This window comes from Dendropsophus ebraccatus, chromosome 4, assembly GCF_027789765.1.
Source record: "Dendropsophus ebraccatus isolate aDenEbr1 chromosome 4, aDenEbr1.pat, whole genome shotgun sequence".
Lineage (NCBI taxonomy): Eukaryota > Metazoa > Chordata > Amphibia > Anura > Hylidae > Dendropsophus > Dendropsophus ebraccatus.
This window is the reverse complement of record NC_091457.1, coordinates 25,391,462-25,411,083: the sequence shown is the minus strand read 5'-3', so window position 1 is coordinate 25,411,083 and position 19,622 is coordinate 25,391,462. Positions and strand designations below refer to the sequence as shown.

General features: G+C 47.1%; 43 non-coding genes across 43 annotated transcripts; all 43 read left to right on the top strand.

Moving 5' to 3' along the window:
• The first annotated feature begins 546 nt into the window (after window positions 1-546).
• On the top strand, window positions 547-618 carry TRNAA-UGC (transfer RNA alanine (anticodon UGC)). The gene has a single exon. It is a non-coding gene; the product is annotated as a tRNA-Ala (tRNA).
• Window positions 619-748: 130 nt separating this feature from the next.
• On the top strand, window positions 749-820 carry TRNAA-CGC (transfer RNA alanine (anticodon CGC)). Its single transcript has one exon. It is a non-coding gene; the product is annotated as a tRNA-Ala (tRNA).
• Window positions 821-1,378: 558 nt separating this feature from the next.
• Window positions 1,379-1,450, top strand: TRNAA-UGC (transfer RNA alanine (anticodon UGC)). The gene has a single exon. It is a non-coding gene; the product is annotated as a tRNA-Ala (tRNA).
• Window positions 1,451-1,580: 130 nt separating this feature from the next.
• On the top strand, window positions 1,581-1,652 carry TRNAA-CGC (transfer RNA alanine (anticodon CGC)). The gene has a single exon. It is a non-coding gene; the product is annotated as a tRNA-Ala (tRNA).
• Window positions 1,653-2,210: 558 nt separating this feature from the next.
• On the top strand, window positions 2,211-2,282 carry TRNAT-UGU (transfer RNA threonine (anticodon UGU)). The gene has a single exon. It is a non-coding gene; the product is annotated as a tRNA-Thr (tRNA).
• A 130-nt stretch (window positions 2,283-2,412) lies between these two features.
• On the top strand, window positions 2,413-2,484 carry TRNAA-CGC (transfer RNA alanine (anticodon CGC)). The gene has a single exon. It is a non-coding gene; the product is annotated as a tRNA-Ala (tRNA).
• A 1,140-nt stretch (window positions 2,485-3,624) lies between these two features.
• Window positions 3,625-3,696, top strand: TRNAA-UGC (transfer RNA alanine (anticodon UGC)). Its single transcript has one exon. It is a non-coding gene; the product is annotated as a tRNA-Ala (tRNA).
• A 130-nt stretch (window positions 3,697-3,826) lies between these two features.
• TRNAA-CGC (transfer RNA alanine (anticodon CGC)) lies at window positions 3,827-3,898 on the top strand. Its single transcript has one exon. It is a non-coding gene; the product is annotated as a tRNA-Ala (tRNA).
• Window positions 3,899-4,456: 558 nt separating this feature from the next.
• TRNAA-UGC (transfer RNA alanine (anticodon UGC)) lies at window positions 4,457-4,528 on the top strand. Its single transcript has one exon. It is a non-coding gene; the product is annotated as a tRNA-Ala (tRNA).
• A 130-nt stretch (window positions 4,529-4,658) lies between these two features.
• Window positions 4,659-4,730, top strand: TRNAA-CGC (transfer RNA alanine (anticodon CGC)). Its single transcript has one exon. It is a non-coding gene; the product is annotated as a tRNA-Ala (tRNA).
• Window positions 4,731-5,288: 558 nt separating this feature from the next.
• Window positions 5,289-5,360, top strand: TRNAA-UGC (transfer RNA alanine (anticodon UGC)). The gene has a single exon. It is a non-coding gene; the product is annotated as a tRNA-Ala (tRNA).
• A 130-nt stretch (window positions 5,361-5,490) lies between these two features.
• On the top strand, window positions 5,491-5,562 carry TRNAA-CGC (transfer RNA alanine (anticodon CGC)). The gene has a single exon. It is a non-coding gene; the product is annotated as a tRNA-Ala (tRNA).
• A 558-nt stretch (window positions 5,563-6,120) lies between these two features.
• On the top strand, window positions 6,121-6,192 carry TRNAA-UGC (transfer RNA alanine (anticodon UGC)). Its single transcript has one exon. It is a non-coding gene; the product is annotated as a tRNA-Ala (tRNA).
• A 130-nt stretch (window positions 6,193-6,322) lies between these two features.
• TRNAT-CGU (transfer RNA threonine (anticodon CGU)) lies at window positions 6,323-6,394 on the top strand. Its single transcript has one exon. It is a non-coding gene; the product is annotated as a tRNA-Thr (tRNA).
• A 558-nt stretch (window positions 6,395-6,952) lies between these two features.
• TRNAA-UGC (transfer RNA alanine (anticodon UGC)) lies at window positions 6,953-7,024 on the top strand. Its single transcript has one exon. It is a non-coding gene; the product is annotated as a tRNA-Ala (tRNA).
• A 130-nt stretch (window positions 7,025-7,154) lies between these two features.
• Window positions 7,155-7,226, top strand: TRNAA-CGC (transfer RNA alanine (anticodon CGC)). The gene has a single exon. It is a non-coding gene; the product is annotated as a tRNA-Ala (tRNA).
• A 558-nt stretch (window positions 7,227-7,784) lies between these two features.
• On the top strand, window positions 7,785-7,856 carry TRNAA-UGC (transfer RNA alanine (anticodon UGC)). Its single transcript has one exon. It is a non-coding gene; the product is annotated as a tRNA-Ala (tRNA).
• A 130-nt stretch (window positions 7,857-7,986) lies between these two features.
• On the top strand, window positions 7,987-8,058 carry TRNAA-CGC (transfer RNA alanine (anticodon CGC)). Its single transcript has one exon. It is a non-coding gene; the product is annotated as a tRNA-Ala (tRNA).
• A 558-nt stretch (window positions 8,059-8,616) lies between these two features.
• Window positions 8,617-8,688, top strand: TRNAA-UGC (transfer RNA alanine (anticodon UGC)). Its single transcript has one exon. It is a non-coding gene; the product is annotated as a tRNA-Ala (tRNA).
• A 130-nt stretch (window positions 8,689-8,818) lies between these two features.
• On the top strand, window positions 8,819-8,890 carry TRNAA-CGC (transfer RNA alanine (anticodon CGC)). Its single transcript has one exon. It is a non-coding gene; the product is annotated as a tRNA-Ala (tRNA).
• A 557-nt stretch (window positions 8,891-9,447) lies between these two features.
• Window positions 9,448-9,519, top strand: TRNAA-UGC (transfer RNA alanine (anticodon UGC)). Its single transcript has one exon. It is a non-coding gene; the product is annotated as a tRNA-Ala (tRNA).
• Window positions 9,520-9,649: 130 nt separating this feature from the next.
• Window positions 9,650-9,721, top strand: TRNAT-CGU (transfer RNA threonine (anticodon CGU)). Its single transcript has one exon. It is a non-coding gene; the product is annotated as a tRNA-Thr (tRNA).
• A 558-nt stretch (window positions 9,722-10,279) lies between these two features.
• On the top strand, window positions 10,280-10,351 carry TRNAA-UGC (transfer RNA alanine (anticodon UGC)). The gene has a single exon. It is a non-coding gene; the product is annotated as a tRNA-Ala (tRNA).
• Window positions 10,352-10,481: 130 nt separating this feature from the next.
• TRNAA-CGC (transfer RNA alanine (anticodon CGC)) lies at window positions 10,482-10,553 on the top strand. The gene has a single exon. It is a non-coding gene; the product is annotated as a tRNA-Ala (tRNA).
• Window positions 10,554-11,110: 557 nt separating this feature from the next.
• On the top strand, window positions 11,111-11,182 carry TRNAA-UGC (transfer RNA alanine (anticodon UGC)). Its single transcript has one exon. It is a non-coding gene; the product is annotated as a tRNA-Ala (tRNA).
• Window positions 11,183-11,312: 130 nt separating this feature from the next.
• Window positions 11,313-11,384, top strand: TRNAA-CGC (transfer RNA alanine (anticodon CGC)). The gene has a single exon. It is a non-coding gene; the product is annotated as a tRNA-Ala (tRNA).
• Window positions 11,385-11,942: 558 nt separating this feature from the next.
• Window positions 11,943-12,014, top strand: TRNAA-UGC (transfer RNA alanine (anticodon UGC)). The gene has a single exon. It is a non-coding gene; the product is annotated as a tRNA-Ala (tRNA).
• Window positions 12,015-12,144: 130 nt separating this feature from the next.
• On the top strand, window positions 12,145-12,216 carry TRNAA-CGC (transfer RNA alanine (anticodon CGC)). Its single transcript has one exon. It is a non-coding gene; the product is annotated as a tRNA-Ala (tRNA).
• Window positions 12,217-12,774: 558 nt separating this feature from the next.
• TRNAA-UGC (transfer RNA alanine (anticodon UGC)) lies at window positions 12,775-12,846 on the top strand. Its single transcript has one exon. It is a non-coding gene; the product is annotated as a tRNA-Ala (tRNA).
• A 130-nt stretch (window positions 12,847-12,976) lies between these two features.
• On the top strand, window positions 12,977-13,048 carry TRNAA-CGC (transfer RNA alanine (anticodon CGC)). The gene has a single exon. It is a non-coding gene; the product is annotated as a tRNA-Ala (tRNA).
• A 558-nt stretch (window positions 13,049-13,606) lies between these two features.
• On the top strand, window positions 13,607-13,678 carry TRNAT-UGU (transfer RNA threonine (anticodon UGU)). Its single transcript has one exon. It is a non-coding gene; the product is annotated as a tRNA-Thr (tRNA).
• A 130-nt stretch (window positions 13,679-13,808) lies between these two features.
• On the top strand, window positions 13,809-13,880 carry TRNAA-CGC (transfer RNA alanine (anticodon CGC)). Its single transcript has one exon. It is a non-coding gene; the product is annotated as a tRNA-Ala (tRNA).
• Window positions 13,881-15,020: 1,140 nt separating this feature from the next.
• On the top strand, window positions 15,021-15,092 carry TRNAA-UGC (transfer RNA alanine (anticodon UGC)). The gene has a single exon. It is a non-coding gene; the product is annotated as a tRNA-Ala (tRNA).
• A 130-nt stretch (window positions 15,093-15,222) lies between these two features.
• TRNAA-CGC (transfer RNA alanine (anticodon CGC)) lies at window positions 15,223-15,294 on the top strand. The gene has a single exon. It is a non-coding gene; the product is annotated as a tRNA-Ala (tRNA).
• Window positions 15,295-15,852: 558 nt separating this feature from the next.
• On the top strand, window positions 15,853-15,924 carry TRNAA-UGC (transfer RNA alanine (anticodon UGC)). Its single transcript has one exon. It is a non-coding gene; the product is annotated as a tRNA-Ala (tRNA).
• A 130-nt stretch (window positions 15,925-16,054) lies between these two features.
• Window positions 16,055-16,126, top strand: TRNAA-CGC (transfer RNA alanine (anticodon CGC)). Its single transcript has one exon. It is a non-coding gene; the product is annotated as a tRNA-Ala (tRNA).
• A 558-nt stretch (window positions 16,127-16,684) lies between these two features.
• Window positions 16,685-16,756, top strand: TRNAA-UGC (transfer RNA alanine (anticodon UGC)). Its single transcript has one exon. It is a non-coding gene; the product is annotated as a tRNA-Ala (tRNA).
• Window positions 16,757-16,886: 130 nt separating this feature from the next.
• On the top strand, window positions 16,887-16,958 carry TRNAA-CGC (transfer RNA alanine (anticodon CGC)). Its single transcript has one exon. It is a non-coding gene; the product is annotated as a tRNA-Ala (tRNA).
• Window positions 16,959-17,517: 559 nt separating this feature from the next.
• TRNAA-UGC (transfer RNA alanine (anticodon UGC)) lies at window positions 17,518-17,589 on the top strand. Its single transcript has one exon. It is a non-coding gene; the product is annotated as a tRNA-Ala (tRNA).
• Window positions 17,590-17,719: 130 nt separating this feature from the next.
• TRNAA-CGC (transfer RNA alanine (anticodon CGC)) lies at window positions 17,720-17,791 on the top strand. Its single transcript has one exon. It is a non-coding gene; the product is annotated as a tRNA-Ala (tRNA).
• A 558-nt stretch (window positions 17,792-18,349) lies between these two features.
• On the top strand, window positions 18,350-18,421 carry TRNAA-UGC (transfer RNA alanine (anticodon UGC)). Its single transcript has one exon. It is a non-coding gene; the product is annotated as a tRNA-Ala (tRNA).
• Window positions 18,422-19,181: 760 nt separating this feature from the next.
• On the top strand, window positions 19,182-19,253 carry TRNAA-UGC (transfer RNA alanine (anticodon UGC)). The gene has a single exon. It is a non-coding gene; the product is annotated as a tRNA-Ala (tRNA).
• A 130-nt stretch (window positions 19,254-19,383) lies between these two features.
• Window positions 19,384-19,455, top strand: TRNAA-CGC (transfer RNA alanine (anticodon CGC)). The gene has a single exon. It is a non-coding gene; the product is annotated as a tRNA-Ala (tRNA).
• The last annotated feature ends 167 nt before the right edge of the window (window positions 19,456-19,622 follow it).

The following is a 19,622-nucleotide window of genomic DNA, read 5'->3' as shown; positions in this document are numbered from 1 at the left end:
ATACGGATCCTACCAACTGGACGAAACTCAAGTCACGTGGCACACTTTGAAGCTGGCTTACGTGACCTCCTTGCACAGACCCTTATGCCAGTTTGCTGATTAGTACAATATACACCCAAAAAGTCCAAACGTAAGGGAGCATTTAAGAAGCGTCACTACCTTAAGTAGCTTTCTTTGCCATTACCCGGGGTAGAGAAGGCTTTGGTGCCAAGTAATGCTCCAAACTTCACAGCTACAGTTAAGCCACACCATATTTGCTGACTTGCTTTATTTTACCCGGGAAACCATATCTTTACACCAGGGGCCGATTTTGGACACTGGGTTGTCATTAAACTGAGTTGCAGTGCAGCACTTGAAACGTGTGACAGGACGGAAAAGGCTAAGTAGACTACCTTTTTAGGCAGAAATGGGTGGACCAGTATTTTTAAACAGAAGGAAAAGAAGTGACATTTTTTTGGAAAGGCTGTTTGGCAACAAGGTAGATTCCGAATTAGCCTGTAAACTGCTATCGGCCGATCGGAACCTAATTTGAAGAAGCTTGCGAAGGGGGATGTAGCTCAGTGGTAGAGCGCACGCTTTGCATGTGTGAGGCCCCGGGTTCAATCCCCGGCATCTCCACTTTGTCTTTTATGCACATGGAATTACTGCAAAGCTGTGTCTCTCAATCTCTTCCCGCGTAGCTCTTTCCGCGATAGTTAAATAAAGTCTGTCCGTTCCAGCAGGGAATTGGGAGAAAGCACACCACGTAGGGGATGTAGCTCAGTGGTAGAGCGCACGCTTCGCATGTGTGAGGTCCTGGGTTCAATCCCCAGCATCTCCATGGATTTTGTTCATACGGATCCTACCAACTGGACGAAACTCAAGTCACGTGGCACACTTTGAAGCTGGCTTACGTGACCTCCTTGCACAGACCCTTATGCCAGTTTGCTGATTAGTACAATATACACCCAAAAAGTCCAAACGTAAGGGAGCATTTAAGAAGCGTCACTACCTTAAGTAGCTTTCTTTGCCATTACCCGGGGTAGAGAAGGCTTTGGTGCCAAGTAATGCGCCAAACTTCACAGCTACAGTTAAGCCACACCATATTTGCTGACTTGCTTTATTTTACCCGGGAAACCATATCTTTACACCAGGGGCCGATTTTGGACACTGGGTTGTCATTAAACTGAGTTGCAGTGCAGCACTTGAAATGTGTGACAGGACGGAAAAGGCTAAGTAGACTACCTTTTTAGGCAGAAATGGGTGGACCAGTATTTTTAAACAGAAGGAAACGAAGTGACATTTTTTTGGAAAGGCTGTTTGGCAACAAGGTAGATGCCGAATTAGCCTGTAAACTGCTATCGGCCGATCGGAACCTTCTTTGGAGAAGCTTGCGAAGGGGGATGTAGCTCAGTGGTAGAGCGCACGCTTTGCATGTGTGAGGCCCCGGGTTCAATCCCCGGCATCTCCACTTTGTCTTTTATGCACATGGAATTACTGCAAAGCTGTGTCTCTCAATCTCTTCCCGCGTAGCTCTTTCCGCGATAGTTAAATAAAGTCTGTCCGTTCCAGCAGGGAATTGGGAGAAAGCACACCATGTAGGGGATGTAGCTCAGTGGTAGAGCGCACGCTTCGCATGTGTGAGGTCCTGGGTTCAATCCCCAGCATCTCCATGGTTTTTGTTCATACGGATCCTACCAACTGGACGAAACTCAAGTCACGTGGCACACTTTGAAGCTGGCTTACGTGACCTCCTTGCACAGACCCTTATGCCAGTTTGCTGATTAGTACAATATACACCCAAAAAGTCCAAACGTAAGGGAGCATTTAAGAAGCGTCACTAACTTAAGTAGCTTTCTTTGCCATTACCCGGGGTAGAGAAGGTTTTGGTGCCAAGTAATGCGCCAAACTTCACAGCTACAGTTAAGCCACACCATATTTGCTGACTTGCTTTATTTTACCCGGGAAACCATATCTTTACACCAGGGGCCGATTTTGGACACTGGGTTGTCATTAAACTGAGTTGCAGTGCAGCACTTGAAACGTGTGACAGGACGGAAAAGGCTAAGTAGACTACCTTTTTAGGCAGAAATGGGTGGACCAGTATTTTTAAACAGAAGGAAAAGAAGTGACATTTTTTTGGAAAGGCTGTTTGGCAACAAGGTAGATGCCGAATTAGCCTGTAAACTGCTATCGGCCGATCGGAACCTTCTTTGGAGAAGCTTGCGAAGGGGGTTGTAGCTCAGTGGTAGAGCGCACACTTTGTATGTGTGAGGCCCCGGGTTCAATCCCCGGCATCTCCACTTTGTCTTTTATGCATATGGAATTACTGCAAAGCTGTGTCTCTCAATCTCTTCCCGCGTAGCTCTTTCCGTGATAGTTAAATAAAGTCTGTCCGTTCCAGCAGGGAATTGGGAGAAAGCACACCACGTAGGGGATGTAGCTCAGTGGTAGAGCGCACGCTTCGCATGTGTGAGGTCCTGGGTTCAATCCCCAGCATCGCCATGGTTTTTGTTCATACGGATCCTACCAACTGGACGAAACTCAAGTCACGTGGCACACTTTGAAGCTGGCTTACGTGACCTCCTTGCACAGACCCTTATGCCAGTTTGCTGATTAGTACAATATACACCCAAAAAGTCCAAACGTAAGGGAGCATTTAAGAAGCGTCACTACCTTAAGTAGCTTTCTTTGCCATTACCCGGGGTAGAGAAGGCTTTGGTGCCAAGTAATGCACCAAACTTCACAGCTACAGTTAAGCCACAACATATTTGCTGACTTGCTTTATTTTACCCGGGAAACCATATCTTTACACCAGGGGCCGATTTTGGACACTGGGTTGTCATTAAACTGAGTTGCAGTGCAGCACTTGAAACGTGTGACAGGACGGAAAAGGCTAAGTAGACTACCTTTTTAGGCAGAAATGGGTGGACCAGTATTTTTAAACAGAAGGAAAAGAAGTGACATTTTTTTGGAAAGGCTGTTTGGCAACAAGGTAGATGCCGAATTAGCCTGCAAACTGCTATCGGCCGATCGGAACCTTCTTTGGAGAAGCTTGCGAAGGGGGATGTAGCTCAGTGGTAGAGCGCACGCTTTGCATGTGTGAGGCCCCGGGTTCAATCCGTGGTATGTCACGTGGCACACTTTGAAGCTGGCTTACGTGACCTCCTTGCACAGACCCTTATGCCAGTTTGCTGATTAGTACAATATACACCCAAAAAGTCCAAACGTAAGGGAGCATTTAAGAAGCGTCACTACCTTAAGTAGCTTTCTTTGCCATTACCCGGGGTAGAGAAGGCTTTGGTGCCAAGTAATGCGCCAAACTTCACAGCTACAGTTAAGCCACACCATATTTGCTGACTTGCTTTATTTTACCCGGGAAACCATATCTTTACACCAGGGGCCGATTTTGGACACTGGGTTGTCATTAAACTGAGTTGCAGTGCAGCACTTGAAACGTGTGACAGGACGGAAAAGGCTAAGTAGACTACCTTTTTAGGCAGAAATGGGTGGACCAGTATTTTTAAACAGAAGGAAAAGAAGTGACATTTTTTTGGAAAGGCTGTTTGGCAACAAGGTAGATGCCGAATTAGCCTGTAAACTGCTATCGGCCGATCGGAACCTAATTTGAAGAAGCTTGCGAAGGGGGATGTAGCTCAGTGGTAGAGCGCACGCTTTGCATGTGTGAGGCCCCGGGTTCAATCCCCGGCATCTCCACTTTGTCTTTTATGCACATGGAATTACTGCAAAGCTGTGTCTCTCAATCTCTTCCCGCGTAGCTCTTTCCGCGATAGTTAAATAAAGTCTGTCCGTTCCAGCAGGGAATTGGGAGAAAGCACACCACGTAGGGGATGTAGCTCAGTGGTAGAGCGCACGCTTCGCATGTGTGAGGTCCTGGGTTCAATCCCCAGCATCTCCATGGTTTTTGTTCATACGGATCCTACCAACTGGACGAAACTCAAGTCACGTGGCACACTTTGAAGCTGGCTTACGTGACCTCCTTGCACAGACCCTTATGCCAGTTTGCTGATTAGTACAATATACACCCAAAAAGTCCAAACGTAAGGGAGCATTTAAGAAGCGTCACTACCTTAAGTAGCTTTCTTTGCCATTACCCGGGGTAGAGAAGGCTTTGGTGCCAAGTAATGCGCCAAACTTCACAGCTACAGTTAAGCCACACCATATTTGCTGACTTGCTTTATTTTACCCGGGAAACCATATCTTTACACCAGGGGCCGATTTTGGACACTGGGTTGTCATTAAACTGAGTTGCAGTGCAGCACTTGAAACGTGTGACAGGACGGAAAAGGCTAAGTAGACTACCTTTTTAGGCAGAAATGGGTGGACCAGTATTTTTAAACAGAAGGAAAAGAAGTGACATTTTTTTGGAAAGGCTGTTTGGCAACAAGGTAGATGCCGAATTAGCCTGTAAACTGCTATCGGCCGATCGGAACCTAATTTGAAGAAGCTTGCGAAGGGGGATGTAGCTCAGTGGTAGAGCGCACGCTTTGCATGTGTGAGGCCCCGGGTTCAATCCCCGGCATCTCCACTTTGTCTTTTATGCACATGGAATTACTGCAAAGCTGTGTCTCTCAATCTCTTCCCGCGTAGCTCTTTCCGCGATAGTTAAATAAAGTCTGTCCGTTCCAGCAGGGAATTGGGAGAAAGCACACCACGTAGGGGATGTAGCTCAGTGGTAGAGCGCACGCTTCGCATGTGTGAGGTCCTGGGTTCAATCCCCAGCATCTCCATGGATTTTGTTCATACGGATCCTACCAACTGGACGAAACTCAAGTCACGTGGCACACTTTGAAGCTGGCTTACGTGACCTCCTTGCACAGACCCTTATGCCAGTTTGCTGATTAGTACAATATACACCCAAAAAGTCCAAACGTAAGGGAGCATTTAAGAAGCGTCACTACCTTAAGTAGCTTTCTTTGCCATTACCCGGGGTAGAGAAGGCTTTGGTGCCAAGTAATGCTCCAAACTTCACAGCTACAGTTAAGCCACACCATATTTGCTGACTTGCTTTATTTTACCCGGGAAACCATATCTTTACACCAGGGGCCGATTTTGGACACTGGGTTGTCATTAAACTGAGTTGCAGTGCAGCACTTGAAACGTGTGACAGGACGGAAAAGGCTAAGTAGACTACCTTTTTAGGCAGAAATGGGTGGACCAGTATTTTTAAACAGAAGGAAAAGAAGTGACATTTTTTTGGAAAGGCTGTTTGGCAACAAGGTAGATTCCGAATTAGCCTGTAAACTGCTATCGGCCGATCGGAACCTAATTTGAAGAAGCTTGCGAAGGGGGATGTAGCTCAGTGGTAGAGCGCACGCTTTGCATGTGTGAGGCCCCGGGTTCAATCCCCGGCATCTCCACTTTGTCTTTTATGCACATGGAATTACTGCAAAGCTGTGTCTCTCAATCTCTTCCCGCGTAGCTCTTTCCGCGATAGTTAAATAAAGTCTGTCCGTTCCAGCAGGGAATTGGGAGAAAGCACACCACGTAGGGGATGTAGCTCAGTGGTAGAGCGCACGCTTCGCATGTGTGAGGTCCTGGGTTCAATCCCCAGCATCTCCATGGATTTTGTTCATACGGATCCTACCAACTGGACGAAACTCAAGTCACGTGGCACACTTTGAAGCTGGCTTACGTGACCTCCTTGCACAGACCCTTATGCCAGTTTGCTGATTAGTACAATATACACCCAAAAAGTCCAAACGTAAGGGAGCATTTAAGAAGCGTCACTACCTTAAGTAGCTTTCTTTGCCATTACCCGGGGTAGAGAAGGCTTTGGTGCCAAGTAATGCGCCAAACTTCACAGCTACAGTTAAGCCACACCATATTTGCTGACTTGCTTTATTTTACCCGGGAAACCATATCTTTACACCAGGGGCCGATTTTGGACACTGGGTTGTCATTAAACTGAGTTGCAGTGCAGCACTTGAAATGTGTGACAGGACGGAAAAGGCTAAGTAGACTACCTTTTTAGGCAGAAATGGGTGGACCAGTATTTTTAAACAGAAGGAAACGAAGTGACATTTTTTTGGAAAGGCTGTTTGGCAACAAGGTAGATGCCGAATTAGCCTGTAAACTGCTATCGGCCGATCGGAACCTTCTTTGGAGAAGCTTGCGAAGGGGGATGTAGCTCAGTGGTAGAGCGCACGCTTTGCATGTGTGAGGCCCTGGGTTCAATCCCCGGCATCTCCACTTTGTCTTTTATGCACATGGAATTACTGCAAAGCTGTGTCTCTCAATCTCTTCCCGCGTAGCTCTTTCCGCGATAGTTAAATAAAGTCTGTCCGTTCCAGCAGGGAATTGGGAGAAACCACACCACGTAGGGGATGTAGCTCAGTGGTAGAGCGCACGCTTCGTATGTGTGAGGTCCTGGGTTCAATCCCCAGCATCTCCATGGTTTTTGTTCATACGGATCCTACCAACTGGACGAAACTCAAGTCACGTGGCACACTTTGAAGCTGGCTTACGTGACCTCCTTGCACAGACCCTTATGCCAGTTTGCTGATTAGTACAATATACACCCAAAAAGTCCAAACGTAAGGGAGCATTTAAGAAGCGTCACTACCTTAAGTAGCTTTCTTTGCCATTACCCGGGGTAGAGAAGGCTTTGGTGCCAAGTAATGCGCCAAACTTCACAGCTACAGTTAAGCCACACCATATTTGCTGACTTGCTTTATTTTACCCGGGAAACCATATCTTTACACCAGGGGCCGATTTTGGACACTGGGTTGTCATTAAACTGAGTTGCAGTGCAGCACTTGAAACGTGTGACAGGACGGAAAAGGCTAAGTAGACTACCTTTTTAGGCAGAAATGGGTGGACCAGTATTTTTAAACAGAAGGAAAAGAAGTGACATTTTTTTGGAAAGGCTGTTTGGCAACAAGGTAGATGCCGAATTAGCCTGTAAACTGCTATCGGCCGATCGGAACCTAATTTGAAGAAGCTAGCAAAGGGGGATGTAGCTCAGTGGTAGAGCGCACGCTTTGCATGTGTGAGGCCCCGGGTTCAATCCCCGGCATCTCCACTTTGTCTTTTATGCACATGGAATTACTGCAAAGCTGTGTCTCTCAATCTCTTCCCGCGTAGCTCTTTCCGCGATAGTTAAATAAAGTCTGTCCGTTCCAGCAGGGAATTGGGAGAAAGCACACCACGTAGGGGATGTAGCTCAGTGGTAGAGCGCACGCTTCGCATGTGTGAGGTCCTGGGTTCAATCCCCAGCATCTCCATGGTTTTTGTTCATACGGATCCTACCAACTGGACGAAACTCAAGTCACGTGGCACACTTTGAAGCTGGCTTACGTGACCTCCTTGCACAGACCCTTATGCCAGTTTGCTGATTAGTACAATATACACCCAAAAAGTCCAAACGTAAGGGAGCATTTAAGAAGCGTCACTACCTTAAGTAGCTTTCTTTGCCATTACCCGGGGTAGAGAAGGCTTTGGTGCCAAGTAATGCGCCAAACTTCACAGCTACAGTTAAGCCACACCATATTTGCTGACTTGCTTTATTTTACCCGGGAAACCATATCTTTACACCAGGGGCCGATTTTGGACACTGGGTTGTCATTAAACTGAGTTGCAGTGCAGCACTTGAAACGTGTGACAGGACGGAAAAGGCTAAGTAGACTACCTTTTTAGGCAGAAATGGGTGGACCAGTATTTTTAAACAGAAGGAAAAGAAGTGACATTTTTTTGGAAAGGCTGTTTGGCAACAAGGTAGATGCCGAATTAGCCTGTAAACTGCTATCGGCCGATCGGAACCTAATTTGAAGAAGCTTGCGAAGGGGGATGTAGCTCAGTGGTAGAGCGCACGCTTTGCATGTGTGAGGCCCCGGGTTCAATCCCCGGCATCTCCACTTTGTCTTTTATGCACATGGAATTACTGCAAAGCTGTGTCTCTCAATCTCTTCCCGCGTAGCTCTTTCCGCGATAGTTAAATAAAGTCTGTCCGTTCCAGCAGGGAATTGGGAGAAAGCACACCACGTAGGGGATGTAGCTCAGTGGTAGAGCGCACGCTTCGCATGTGTGAGGTCCTGGGTTCAATCCCCAGCATCTCCATGGATTTTGTTCATACGGATCCTACCAACTGGACGAAACTCAAGTCACGTGGCACACTTTGAAGCTGGCTTACGTGACCTCCTTGCACAGACCCTTATGCCAGTTTGCTGATTAGTACAATATACACCCAAAAAGTCCAAACGTAAGGGAGCATTTAAGAAGCGTCACTACCTTAAGTAGCTTTCTTTGCCATTACCCGGGGTAGAGAAGGCTTTGGTGCCAAGTAATGCTCCAAACTTCACAGCTACAGTTAAGCCACACCATATTTGCTGACTTGCTTTATTTTACCCGGGAAACCATATCTTTACACCAGGGGCCGATTTTGGACACTGGGTTGTCATTAAACTGAGTTGCAGTGCAGCACTTGAAACGTGTGACAGGACGGAAAAGGCTAAGTAGACTACCTTTTTAGGCAGAAATGGGTGGACCAGTATTTTTAAACAGAAGGAAAAGAAGTGACATTTTTTTGGAAAGGCTGTTTGGCAACAAGGTAGATTCCGAATTAGCCTGTAAACTGCTATCGGCCGATCGGAACCTAATTTGAAGAAGCTTGCGAAGGGGGATGTAGCTCAGTGGTAGAGCGCACGCTTTGCATGTGTGAGGCCCCGGGTTCAATCCCCGGCATCTCCACTTTGTCTTTTATGCACATGGAATTACTGCAAAGCTGTGTCTCTCAATCTCTTCCCGCGTAGCTCTTTCCGCGATAGTTAAATAAAGTCTGTCCGTTCCAGCAGGGAATTGGGAGAAAGCACACCACGTAGGGGATGTAGCTCAGTGGTAGAGCGCACGCTTCGCATGTGTGAGGTCCTGGGTTCAATCCCCAGCATCTCCATGGATTTTGTTCATACGGATCCTACCAACTGGACGAAACTCAAGTCACGTGGCACACTTTGAAGCTGGCTTACGTGACCTCCTTGCACAGACCCTTATGCCAGTTTGCTGATTAGTACAATATACACCCAAAAAGTCCAAACGTAAGGGAGCATTTAAGAAGCGTCACTACCTTAAGTAGCTTTCTTTGCCATTACCCGGGGTAGAGAAGGCTTTGGTGCCAAGTAATGCGCCAAACTTCACAGCTACAGTTAAGCCACACCATATTTGCTGACTTGCTTTATTTTACCCGGGAAACCATATCTTTACACCAGGGGCCGATTTTGGACACTGGGTTGTCATTAAACTGAGTTGCAGTGCAGCACTTGAAATGTGTGACAGGACGGAAAAGGCTAAGTAGACTACCTTTTTAGGCAGAAATGGGTGGACCAGTATTTTTAAACAGAAGGAAACGAAGTGACATTTTTTGGAAAGGCTGTTTGGCAACAAGGTAGATGCCGAATTAGCCTGTAAACTGCTATCGGCCGATCGGAACCTTCTTTGGAGAAGCTTGCGAAGGGGGATGTAGCTCAGTGGTAGAGCGCACGCTTTGCATGTGTGAGGCCCTGGGTTCAATCCCCGGCATCTCCACTTTGTCTTTTATGCACATGGAATTACTGCAAAGCTGTGTCTCTCAATCTCTTCCCGCGTAGCTCTTTCCGCGATAGTTAAATAAAGTCTGTCCGTTCCAGCAGGGAATTGGGAGAAACCACACCACGTAGGGGATGTAGCTCAGTGGTAGAGCGCACGCTTCGTATGTGTGAGGTCCTGGGTTCAATCCCCAGCATCTCCATGGTTTTTGTTCATACGGATCCTACCAACTGGACGAAACTCAAGTCACGTGGCACACTTTGAAGCTGGCTTACGTGACCTCCTTGCACAGACCCTTATGCCAGTTTGCTGATTAGTACAATATACACCCAAAAAGTCCAAACGTAAGGGAGCATTTAAGAAGCGTCACTACCTTAAGTAGCTTTCTTTGCCATTACCCGGGGTAGAGAAGGCTTTGGTGCCAAGTAATGCGCCAAACTTCACAGCTACAGTTAAGCCACACCATATTTGCTGACTTGCTTTATTTTACCCGGGAAACCATATCTTTACACCAGGGGCCGATTTTGGACACTGGGTTGTCATTAAACTGAGTTGCAGTGCAGCACTTGAAACGTGTGACAGGACGGAAAAGGCTAAGTAGACTACCTTTTTAGGCAGAAATGGGTGGACCAGTATTTTTAAACAGAAGGAAAAGAAGTGACATTTTTTTGGAAAGGCTGTTTGGCAACAAGGTAGATGCCGAATTAGCCTGTAAACTGCTATCGGCCGATCGGAACCTAATTTGAAGAAGCTAGCAAAGGGGGATGTAGCTCAGTGGTAGAGCGCACGCTTTGCATGTGTGAGGCCCCGGGTTCAATCCCCGGCATCTCCACTTTGTCTTTTATGCACATGGAATTACTGCAAAGCTGTGTCTCTCAATCTCTTCCCGCGTAGCTCTTTCCGCGATAGTTAAATAAAGTCTGTCCGTTCCAGCAGGGAATTGGGAGAAAGCACACCACGTAGGGGATGTAGCTCAGTGGTAGAGCGCACGCTTCGCATGTGTGAGGTCCTGGGTTCAATCCCCTGCATCTCCATGGTTTTTGTTCATACGGATCCTACCAACTGGACGAAACTCAAGTCACGTGGCACACTTTGAAGCTGGCTTACGTGACCTCCTTGCACAGACTCTTATGCCAGTTTGCTGATTAGTACAATATACACCCAAAAAGTCCAAACGTAAGGGAGCATTTAAGAAGCGTCACTACCTTAAGTAGCTTTCTTTGCCATTACCCGGGGTAGAGAAGGCTTTGGTGCCAAGTAATGCGCCAAACTTCACAGCTACAGTTAAGCCACACCATATTTGCTGACTTGCTTTATTTTACCCGGCAAACCATATCTTTACACCAGGGGCCGATTTTGGACACTGGGTTGTCATTAAACTGAGTTGCAGTGCAGCACTTGAAACGTGTGACAGGACGGAAAAGGCTAAGTAGACTACCTTTTTAGGCAGAAATGGGTGGACCAGTATTTTTAAACAGAAGGAAAAGAAGTGACATTTTTTGGAAAGGCTGTTTGGCAACAAGGTAGATGCCGAATTAGCCTGTAAACTGCTATCGGCCGATCGGAACCTAATTTGAAGAAGCTAGCAAAGGGGGATGTAGCTCAGTGGTAGAGCGCACGCTTTGCATGTGTGAGGCCCCGGGTTCAATCCCCGGAATCTCCACTTTGTCTTTTATGCACATGGAATTACTGCAAAGCTGTGTCTCTCAATCTCTTCCCGCGTAGCTCTTTCCGCGATAGTTAAATAAAGTCTGTCCGTTCCAGCAGGGAATTGGGAGAAAGCACACCACGTAGGGGATGTAGCTCAGTGGTAGAGCGCACGCTTCGCATGTGTGAGGTCCTGGGTTCAATCCCCAGCATCTCCATGGTTTTTGTTCATACGGATCCTACCAACTGGACGAAACTCAAGTCACGTGGCACACTTTGAAGCTGGCTTACGTGACCTCCTTGCACAGACCCTTATGCCAGTTTGCTGATTAGTACAATATACACCCAAAAAGTCCAAACGTAAGGGAGCATTTAAGAAGCGTCACTACCTTAAGTAGCTTTCTTTGCCATTACCCGGGGTAGAGAAGGCTTTGGTGCCAAGTAATGCGCCAAACTTCACAGCTACAGTTAAGCCACACCATATTTGCTGACTTGCTTTATTTTACCCGGGAAACCATATCTTTACACCAGGGGCCGATTTTGGACACTGGGTTGTCATTAAACTGAGTTGCAGTGCAGCACTTGAAACGTGTGACAGGACGGAAAAGGCTAAGTAGACTACCTTTTTAGGCAGAAATGGGTGGACCAGTATTTTTAAACAGAAGGAAAAGAAGTGACATTTTTTTGGAAAGGCTGTTAGGCAACAAGGTAGATGCCGAATTAGCCTGTAAACTGCTATCGGCCGATCGGAACCTAATTTGAAGAAGCTTGCGAAGGGGGATGTAGCTCAGTGGTAGAGCGCACGCTTTGCATGTGTGAGGCCCTGGGTTCAATCCCCGGCATCTCCACTTTGTCTTTTATGCACATGGAATTACTGCAAAGCTGTGTCTCTCAATCTCTTCCCGCGTAGCTCTTTCCGCGATAGTTAAATAAAGTCTGTCCGTTCCAGGAGGGAATTGGGAGAAAGCACACCACGTAGGGGATGTAGCTCAGTGGTAGAGCGCACGCTTCGCATGTGTGAGGTCCTGGGTTCAATCCCCAGCATCTCCATGGTTTTTGTTCATACGGATCCTACCAACTGGACGAAACTCAAGTCACGTGGCACACTTTGAAGCTGGCTTACGTGACCTCCTTGCACAGACCCTTATGCCAGTTTGCTGATTAGTACAATATACACCCAAAAAGTCCAAACGTAAGGGAGCATTTAAGAAGCGTCACTACCTTAAGTAGCTTTCTTTGCCATTACCCGGGGTAGAGAAGGCTTTGGTGCCAAGTAATGCGCCAAACTTCACAGCTACAGTTAAGCCACACCATATTTGCTGACTTGCTTTATTTTACCCGGGAAACCATATCTTTACACCAGGGGCCGATTTTGGACACTGGGTTGTCATTAAACTGAGTTGCAGTGCAGCACTTGAAACGTGTGACAGGACGGAAAAGGCTAAGTAGACTACCTTTTTAGGCAGAAATGGGTGGACCAGTATTTTTAAACAGAAGGAAAAGAAGTGACATTTTTTTGGAAAGGCTGTTTGGCAACAAGGTAGATGCCGAATTAGCCTGTAAACTGCTATCGGCCGATCGGAACCTATTTTGAAGAAGCTTGCGAAGGGGGATGTAGCTCAGTGGTAGAGCGCACGCTTTGCATGTGTGAGGCCCCGGGTTCAATCCCCGGCATCTCCACTTTGTCTTTTATGCACATGGAATTACTGCAAAGCTGTGTCTCTCAATCTCTTCCCGCGTAGCTCTTTCCGCGATAGTTAAATAAAGTCTGTCCGTTCCAGCAGGGAATTGGGAGAAAGCACACCACGTAGGGGATGTAGTTCAGTGGTAGAGCGCACGCTTCGCATGTGTGAGGTCCTGGGTTCAATCCCCAGCATCTCCTTGGTTTTTGTTCATACGGATCCTACCAACTGGACGAAACTCAAGTCACGTGGCACACTTTGAAGCTGGCTTACGTGACCTCCTTGCACAGACCCTTATGCCAGTTTGCTGATTAGTACAATATACACCCAAAAAGTCCAAACGTAAGGGAGCATTTAAGAAGCGTCACTAACTTAAGTAGCTTTCTTTGCCATTACCCGGGGTAGAGAAGGTTTTGGTGCCAAGTAATGCGCCAAACTTCACAGCTACAGTTAAGCCACACCATATTTGCTGACTTGCTTTATTTTACCCGGGAAACCATATCTTTACACCAGGGGCCGATTTTGGACACTGGGTTGTCATTAAACTGAGTTGCAGTGCAGCACTTGAAACGTGTGACAGGACGGAAAAGGCTAAGTAGACTACCTTTTTAGGCAGAAATGGGTGGACCAGTATTTTTAAACAGAAGGAAAAGAAGTGACATTTTTTTGGAAAGGCTGTTTGGCAACAAGGTAGATGCCGAATTAGCCTGTAAACTGCTATCGGCCGATCGGAACCTTCTTTGGAGAAGCTTGCGAAGGGGGTTGTAGCTCAGTGGTAGAGCGCACGCTTTGTATGTGTGAGGCCCCGGGTTCAATCCCCGGCATCTCCACTTTGTCTTTTATGCATATGGAATTACTGCAAAGCTGTGTCTCTCAATCTCTTCCCGCGTAGCTCTTTCCGCGATAGTTAAATAAAGTCTGTCCGTTCCAGCAGGGAATTGGGAGAAAGCACACCACGTAGGGGATGTAGCTCAGTGGTAGAGCGCACGCTTCGCATGTGTGAGGTCCTGGGTTCAATCCCCAGCATCGCCATGGTTTTTGTTCATACGGATCCTACCAACTGGACGAAACTCAAGTCACGTGGCACACTTTGAAGCTGGCTTACGTGACCTCCTTGCACAGACCCTTATGCCAGTTTGCTGATTAGTACAATATACACCCAAAAAGTCCAAACGTAAGGGAGCATTTAAGAAGCGTCACTACCTTAAGTAGCTTTCTTTGCCATTACCCGGGGTAGAGAAGGCTTTGGTGCCAAGTAATGCACCAAACTTCACAGCTACAGTTAAGCCACAACATATTTGCTGACTTGCTTTATTTTACCCGGGAAACCATATCTTTACACCAGGGGCCGATTTTGGACACTGGGTTGTCATTAAACTGAGTTGCAGTGCAGCACTTGAAACGTGTGACAGGACGGAAAAGGCTAAGTAGACTACCTTTTTAGGCAGAAATGGGTGGACCAGTATTTTTAAACAGAAGGAAAAGAAGTGACATTTTTTTGGAAAGGCTGTTTGGCAACAAGGTAGATGCCGAATTAGCCTGTAAACTGCTATCGGCCGATCGGAACCTTCTTTGGAGAAGCTTGCGAAGGGGGATGTAGCTCAGTGGTAGAGCGCACGCTTTGCATGTGTGAGGCCCCGGGTTCAATCCGTGGCAAGTCACATGGCACACTTTGAAGCTGGCTTACGTGACCTCCTTGCACAGACCCTTATGCCAGTTTGCTGATTAGTACAATATACACCCAAAAAGTCCAAATGTAAGGGAGCATTTAAGAAGCGTCACTACCTTAAGTAGCTTTCTTTGCCATTACCCGGGGTAGAGAAGGCTTTGGTGCCAAGTAATGCGCCAAACTTCACAGCTACAGTTAAGCCACACCATATTTGCTGACTTGCTTTATTTTACCCGGGAAACCATATCTTTACACCAGGGGCCGATTTTGGACACTGGGTTGTCATTAAACTGAGTTGCAGTGCAGCACTTGAAACGTGTGACAGGACGGAAAAGGCTAAGTAGACTACCTTTTTAGGCAGAAATGGGTGGACCAGTATTTTTAAACAGAAGGAAAAGAAGTGACATTTTTTTGGAAAGGCTGTTTGGCAACAAGGTAGATGCCGAATTAGCCTGTAAACTGCTATCGGCCGATCGGAACCTAATTTGAAGAAGCTTGCGAAGGGGGATGTAGCTCAGTGGTAGAGCGCACGCTTTGCATGTGTGAGGCCCCGGGTTCAATCCCCGGCATCTCCACTTTGTCTTTTATGCACATGGAATTACTGCAAAGCTGTGTCTCTCAATCTCTTCCTGCGTAGCTCTTTCCGCGATAGTTAAATAAAGTCTGTCCGTTCCAGCAGGGAATTGGGAGAAAGCACACCACGTAGGGGATGCAGCTCAGTGGTAGAGCGCACGCTTCGCATGTGTGAGGTCCTGGGTTCAATCCCCAGCATCTCCATGGTTTTTGTTCATACGGATCCTACCAACTGGACGAAACTCAAGTCACGTGGCACACTTTGAAGCTGGCTTACGTGACCTCCTTGCACAGACCCTTATGCCAGTTTGCTGATTAGTACAATATACACCCAAAAAGTCCAAACGTAAGGGAGCATTTAAGAAGTGTCACTACCTTAAGTAGCTTTCTTTGCCATTACCCGGGGTAGAGAAGGCTTTGGTGCCAAGTAATGCGCCAAACTTCACAGCTACAGTTAAGCCACACCATATTTGCTGACTTGCTTTATTTTACCCGGGAAACCATATCTTTACACCAGGGGCCGATTTTGGACACTGGGTTGTCATTAAACTGAGTTGCAGTGCAGCACTTGAAACGTGTGACAGGACGGAAAAGGCTAAGTAGACTACCTTTTTAGGCAGAAATGGGTGGACCAGTATTTTTAAACAGAAGGAAACGAAGTGACATTTTTTTGGAAAGGCTGTTTGGCAACAAGGTAGATGCCGAATTAGCCTGTAAACTGCTATCAGCCGATCGGAACCTTCTTTGGAGAAGCTTGCGAAGGGGGATGTAGCTCAGTGGTAGAGCGCACGCTTTGCATGTGTGAGGCCCCGGGTTCAATCCCCGGCATCTCCACTTTGTCTTTTATGCACATGGAATTACTGCAAAGCTGTGTCTCTCAATCTCTTCCCGCGTAGCTCTTTCCGCGATAGTTAAATAAAGTCTGTCCGTTCCAGCAGGGAATTGGGAGAAAGCACACCACGTAGGGGATGTAGCTCAGTGGTAGAGCGCACGCTTCGCATGTGTGAGGTCCTGGGTTCAATCCCCAGCATCTCCATGGTTTTTGTTCATACGGATCCTACCAACTGGACGAAACTCAAGTCACGTGGCACACTTTGAAGCTGGCTTACGTGACCTCCTTGCACAGACCCTTATGCCAGTTTGCTGATTAGTACAATATACACCCAAAAAGTCCAAACGTAAGGGAGCATTTAAGAAGCGTCACTACCTTAAGTAGCTTTCTTTGCCATTACCCGGGGTAGAGAAGGCTTTGGTGCCAAGTAATGCGCCAAACTTCACAGCTACAGTTAAGCCACACCATATTTGCTGACTTGCTTTATTTTACCCGGGAAACCATATCTTTACACCAGGGGCCGATTTTGGACACTGGGTTGTCATTAAACTGAGTTGCAGTGCAGCACTTGAAACGTGTGACAGGACGGAAAAGGCTAAGTAGACTACCTTTTTAGGCAGAAATGGGTGGACCAGTATTTTTAAACAGAAGGAAAAGAAGTGACATTTTTTTGGAAAGGCTGTTTGGCAACAAGGTAGATGCCGAATTAGCCTGTAAACTGCTATCGGCCGATCGGAACCTAATTTGAAGAAGCTTGCGAAGGGGGATGTAGCTCAGTGGTAGAGCGCACGCTTTGCATGTGTGAGGCCCCGGGTTCAATCCCCGGCATCTCCACTTTGTCTTTTATGCACATGGAATTACTGCAAAGCTGTGTCTCTCAATCTCTTCCCGCGTAGCTCTTTCCGCGATAGTTAAATAAAGTCTGTCCGTTCCAGCAGGGAATTGGGAGAAAGCACACCACGTAGGGGATGTAGCTCAGTGGTAGAGCGCACGCTTCGCATGTGTGAGGTCCTGGGTTCAATCCCCAGCATCTCCATGGATTTTGTTCATACGGATCCTACCAACTGGACGAAACTCAAGTCACGTGGCACACTTTGAAGCTGGCTTACGTGACCTCCTTGCACAGACCCTTATGCCAGTTTGCTGATTAGTACAATATACACCCAAAAAGTCCAAACGTAAGGGAGCATTTAAGAAGCGTCACTACCTTAAGTAGCTTTCTTTGCCATTACCCGGGGTAGAGAAGGCTTTGGTGCCAAGTAATGCGCCAAACTTCACAGCTACAGTTAAGCCACACCATATTTGCTGACTTGCTTTATTTTACCCGGGAAACCATATCTTTACACCAGGGGCCGATTTTGGACACTGGGTTGTCATTAAACTGAGTTGCAGTGCAGCACTTGAAATGTGTGACAGGACGGAAAAGGCTAAGTAGACTACCTTTTTAGGCAGAAATGGGTGGACCAGTATTTTTAAACAGAAGGAAACGAAGTGACATTTTTTTTGGAAAGGCTGTTTGGCAACAAGGTAGATGCCGAATTAGCCTGTAAACTGCTATCGGCCGATCGGAACCTTCTTTGGAGAAGCTTGCGAAGGGGGATGTAGCTCAGTGGTAGAGCGCACGCTTTGCATGTGTGAGGCCCCGGGTTCAATCCCCGGCATCTCCACTTTGTCTTTTATGCACATGGAATTACTGCAAAGCTGTGTCTCTCAATCTCTTCCCGCGTAGCTCTTTCCGCGATAGTTAAATAAAGTCTGTCCGTTCCAGCAGGGAATTGGGAGAAAGCACACCACGTAGGGGATGTAGCTCAGTGGTAGAGCGCACGCTTCGCATGTGTGAGGTCCTGGGTTCAATCCCCAGCATCTCCATGGTTTTTGTTCATACGGATCCTACCAACTGGACGAAACTCAAGTCACGTGGCACACTTTGAAGCTGGCTTACGTGACCTCCTTGCACAGACCCTTATGCCAGTTTGCTGATTAGTACAATATACACCCAAAAAGTCCAAACGTAAGGGAGCATTTAAGAAGCGTCACTACCTTAAGTAGCTTTCTTTGCCATTACCCGGGGTAGAGAAGGCTTTGGTGCCAAGTAATGCGCCAAACTTCACAGCTACAGTTAAGCCACACCATATTTGCTGACTTGCTTTATTTTACCCGGGAAACCATATCTTTACACCAGGGGCCGATTTTGGACACTGGGTTGTCATTAAACTGAGTTGCAGTGCAGCACTTGAAACGTGTGACAGGACGGAAAAGGCTAAGTAGACTACCTTTTTAGGCAGAAATGGGTGGACCAGTATTTTTAAACAGAAGGAAAAGAAGTGACATTTTTTTGGAAAGGCTGTTTGGCAACAAGGTAGATGCCGAATTAGCCTGTAAACTGCTATCGGCCGATCGGAACCTAATTTGAAGAAGCTAGCAAAGGGGGATGTAGCTCAGTGGTAGAGCGCACGCTTTGCATGTGTGAGGCCCCGGGTTCAATCCCCGGCATCTCCACTTTGTCTTTTATGCACATGGAATTACTGCAAAGCTGTGTCTCTTAATCTCTTCCCGCGTAGCTCTTTCCGCGATAGTTAAATAAAGTCTGTCCGTTCCAGCAGGGAATTGGGAGAAAGCACACCACGTAGGGGATGTAGCTCAGTGGTAAAGCGCACGCTTCGCATGTGTGAGGTCCTGGGTTCAATCCCCTGCATCTCCATGGTTTTTGTTCATACGGATCCTACCAACTGGACGAAACTCAAGTCACGTGGCACACTTTGAAGCTGGCTTACGTGACCTCCTTGCACAGACTCTTATGCCAGTTTGCTGATTAGTACAATATACACCCAAAAAGTCCAAACGTAAGGGAGCATTTAAGAAGCGTCACTACCTTAAGTAGCTTTCTTTGCCATTACCCGGGGTAGAGAAGGCTTTGGTGCCAAGTAATGCGCCAAACTTCACAGCTACAGTTAAGCCACACCATATTTGCTGACTTGCTTTATTTTACCCGGGAAACCATATCTTTACACCAGGGGCCGATTTTGGACACTGGGTTGTCATTAAACTGAGTTGCAGTGCAGCACTTGAAACGTGTGACAGGACGGAAAAGGCTAAGTAGACTACCTTTTTAGGCAGAAATGGGTGGACCAGTATTTTTAAACAGAAGGAAAAGAAGTGACATTTTTTTGGAAAGGCTGTTTGGCAACAAGGTAGATGCCGAATTAGCCTGTAAACTGCTATCGGCCGATCGGAACCTAATTTGAAGAAGCTTGCGAAGGGGGATGTAGCTCAGTGGTAGAGCGCACGCTTTGCATGTGTGAGGCCCCGGGTTCAATCCCCGGCATCTCCACTTTGTCTTTTATGCACATGGAATTACTGCAAAGCTGTGTCTCTCAATCTCTTCCCGCGTAGCTCTTTCCGCGATAGTTAAATAAAGTCTGTCCGTTCCAGCAGGGAATTGGGAGAAAGCACACCACGTAGGGGATGTAGCTCAGTGGTAGAGCGCACGCTTCGCATGTGTGAGGTCCTGGGTTCAATCCCCAGCATCTCCATGGTTTTTGTTCATACGGATCCTACCAACTGGACGAAACTCAAGTCACGTGGCACACTTTGAAGCTGGCTTACGTGAACTCCTTGCACAGACCCTTATGCCAGTTTGCTGATTAGTACAATATACACCCAAAAAGTCCAAACGTAAGGGAGCATTTAAGAAGCGTCA